This window comes from Aplysia californica, unplaced genomic scaffold, assembly GCF_000002075.1.
Source record: "Aplysia californica isolate F4 #8 unplaced genomic scaffold, AplCal3.0 scaffold00119, whole genome shotgun sequence".
Classification (NCBI taxonomy): Eukaryota; Metazoa; Mollusca; class Gastropoda; order Aplysiida; family Aplysiidae; genus Aplysia; species Aplysia californica.
This window is the reverse complement of record NW_004797389.1, coordinates 1011568-1015675: the sequence shown is the minus strand read 5'-3', so window position 1 is coordinate 1015675 and position 4108 is coordinate 1011568.

Sequence of the window (4108 nt, the reverse complement as noted above, 5' to 3'; positions counted from 1 at the left end):
ACATGCATCTGGCCGCCCAGCTATCAGTTTCCATAGATATGTGGGCGCAGCTAAGTGAAATCAGGCGCTCGTAATTGTTTTGGGCATAAAGAGTTATCGGTATCATCTTGAAGCTTGTCCATTAAAAAAATGAAAATGCACATCTGTTTTGAATACAAGTCGAGATATTTGCTACTGAAGGAAGTGAAGGTCACTTGGTGTCAGCAAAAATTAGTGAGAAAATAAATGTAAATCTTTCTGTGCTTTTGATCAAAGTTGTTTCCAGAAAAGTTCTCCCAAAAATGTGTTTTAAGTAGATATTTTGAAATTACTTGTTTTCGTTTTGTTTGTGCTAACGAGCGCCTGTTTCATTCCCACACGAATTTTTTAGTAAGTGTTTTACGGAACTTGCAACACAATAAGGTCATATAAGTGTCAAAGATTAGAGGTGTTACAAGAGAGTAACAAACACAAAAAAGAAGGAGGGGAGATGAAGACGATCGTTGTTTTATAGAAAAGAATGAGCAAACCACACCAGATCACCCACCAACCACCCATACCAAACAAATATCTCCTAGCTCCTCACTCCCTTAATTTCGCCCCTCCCCCTCCTCACAAACTCCCCAATGCCCCCCCCCCCCCCCACACACACACAAACACTCTCTCACCCCTCGAGTTTCCAAAATCTCCCACTGGCACATTATCCCACATGCAGCGCACTTCGTCACTGACGCACACACATGCGCGCGCGCACTTGCAAAAGTAACATACGCCGTGAGACACAAGCCTTGTGTGGCACTATACGTTCTTATACTAACCGTCTGGGTGTGCCCCATCAAAAATGACATTTTTATGGTGAAAATAAAAACTGCATTAACCCCTGAATTTTGGGTAAATTTGTGCTGCCTCTTTTTTAAATACCAACCTAACAGCGAGAGAGACATAGAAAACTTCGGAAATTGTTCCACGGACCACGGAGGTTTTGTCCTGATGGTTTGGGTCTGCACGTGTGAGAGAAAATGTGTTCATCAATTTATATTTACGCCAGAAACAAGGATACCAAACGTTATACTGTTGCGTGTTTTTTTTTTGGGGGGGGGAGGGGGCATATGGAGTTATTAGTATCATCTTGAAGCTTTTCCTTTTTTCAAAATTTAAAAATACCCATCTGTTTTGAATAGGAGTCGAGATATTTGCTGCTGAAGTAAGTGAAGGTCGCTCGGTGTCAGCTAAAATTAGCAAGAAAATGGCCGCCAAAGTTTGGTGACTTCCAATGCTTGAGTGTTCCTTGAAACATTAAATTTACATGTTTTTGGTGTGGTTTTGATCAATGTTTTTCCAGTATATTCTCCTTGAAATGTGTTTTTAAAGAGATATAACAGGTGTTGAGTTTAGAAAAACATCGATAAATATTACTCAACGTGAGGGAGAATGTTGGTTTCTTTTTCTTTGATTTAACGAACGCCTGTTTCATCCCGATAACAAACAAATATATCCTCGCTCCTCTCTCCCTCAACTTTGTCTGTCCCCCCCCCCCCTAATCCTACAACTTTCCAATCCCATCCCCCCCTGCAACCCCCCCTGGGTTTCCAAAACTCCCAAACTGCAAATCACCCCACTTGAAGCGCACTTCATCACTGACGCACACACATGCGAGCGCGAACCCTTGCAAAAGTGACACAAACGCCGTGATACACTTGCCGTGTGCGGCCCCATCAAAATGGAACTTTTTATGGTGAAGATCAAAACTGCATTAACCCCGTAAATTTTGGGTAAATTTGTGTCAGCCTTTTCTAAATACCAACCTAACAGCGAGAGAGACATAGAAAACTTCGGAAATTGTTCCACGGACCACGGAGGTTTTGTCCTGATGGTTTGGGTCTGCACGTGTCAGAGAAAATGTGTTCATCAATTTATATTTACGCCAGAAACAAGGATACCAAACGTTATACTGTTGCGTACTTTTTTTGTTGTTGGCATATGGAGTTTTTGGTATCATATTGAAACTTGTCCTTTTTTTCAAAATTTGAAAATACCCGTCTATTTTGAATGGGAGTCGAGATTTTTGTCTACTGAAAGAATTGAAGGTCGCCTGGTGTCAGCAAAAATTAGCGAAAAAGTGCCCGCCAATGCTTGGTGATTTCCCAAGCTTGAGAGTTCCTTGAAACATCAAAATTACATTTTTTTGGTGTGGTTTTGATCGATGTTTTTCAGGGGGCTGTTGGCTCTTTGCCGTCGGGTGGACTAGTTTAGAGAAACTGATGAGATACACTTTCGAAAAGCCAAATATTGTCTCTGCGAAATATCCCGTTTCATTAGGAATCAGTCATTGCTGATTTAATTTCCATATTTCAGCAAATGCTCCGAAATCCTATTTTGTCTAACTCCTCTCTTAATCTTTCTTTTGTTCACTTTACCCTGCTTCTATTATTACAACCGTGTTTTGGTTCTAATGCTCGCAGTTAAAATTTGAAATAATGTTTAGATTCGTTCCATCTATGTCTTTCTCTTCCGAAATTTTGAATAACTCATCTTGTCGCACATCTTTCAAAAACCTATGAATAATCACTGAAGCATATCGTCCGTGACAAATTCTAAACGTGCATCCATCAAATTAGGTCACACACTATTTTGGTGAAACAAAATGTTATCCTTTTTTAATATCTTGCAGAACTGCTCAAAATTTTGTGTAGAGTGTTAGTTTTTACTTATAGTATCACCGTTTGAAGACTAAGCTTACAGGGGAAAAACGGATGATGTCACATATTTTTGCTAACTGAACATTCAGATCCAGAGACTTCTTATCTCTCCTGACTTTGATTTCAAAAATCTTTTTGGTTCTACTGTTAAATCATTCATTTAGAAGTTATTTTAAACAGGTTTAATCTTTTAATGTCATCATTTTGTGACTCCGTGCGGATTTGAAGAAAATGGCCATGTCCAAGGCAGAATGCGATGATAAGGCGGTGGGTGTGGGCTTTGTAGGAATAATATAAGGAAGGAGTGTGGGCCAGGCAGTGAATGACTTCTATTTTTGTCCTCTTCACAATCCTGTTTATTGCCCTCCTTCTCTTACAACCTCTCTTACTCCTATTTATTCCCTCCTCCTTTGCTTGCTCCTCCCGCCTTTTCTCGTCTCTTACATCTCTCTCCTATCTTACTCCAGATTTTTCAATTGTAGTTTGATTCCCGGCTGTTATTTCAGACAAGAGAAATGTTTGGCAAATAAACGATTCGAGCCGAACCCCGGCGAAGTAAAAAAAGAATAACAACTTTTCTGTGCTTCAAAACGAATCTTTTCATTGAGATTGGTATGGTGAATATATTGCATTTAGATCAAGAGCATTATGATCAATATGAATGTTGGTTGGAAAAATTATGTCATATATTTGACATCATCATCATCATCATCATCATCATCATCATCATCATCATCATCATCATCATCATCATCATCATCATCATCATCATCTTCATCATCAACCAACCAACCAACCAACCAACCAACCAACCAACCAACCAACCAACCAACCAGCCAACCAACCAACCAACCAACCAACCAACCAACCAACCAGCCAACCAACCAACCAACCAACCAACCAACCAACCAACCAACCAACCAACCAACCAACCAACCAACCAGCCAACCAACCAACCAACCAACCAACCAACCAACCAACCAACCAACCAACCAACCAACCAACCAACCAACCAGCCAACCAGCCAACCAGCCAACCAACCAACCAACCAACCAACCAACCAACCAACCAACCAACCAACCAACCAACCAACCAACCAACCAGCCAACCAACGACCAACCAGTGAACCGACCAACCAACCAACCAACCAACCAGCCAACGAACTTCCAGCCAACCAACGATTCAACCATCCAAGCTACCTACCTACGAACTGAGATCTAAGCGATTTTCGAGCGAATCGGTCAAATGACCGATGGAGCTTTTTTTTGTGGACGAACCATGGACGAGATTATCTATAGGCCGGGAATTAATCAAGGCAACTGAGGGAGTTTTCTATTTAGGGGGTGGGGGTTCTGGGTTCGAATTGATTTGGGTAGCGGGTGGGCAGTACGAAGGGACTGGCTTATAAACCAAGTAAACAAGCGTATTTC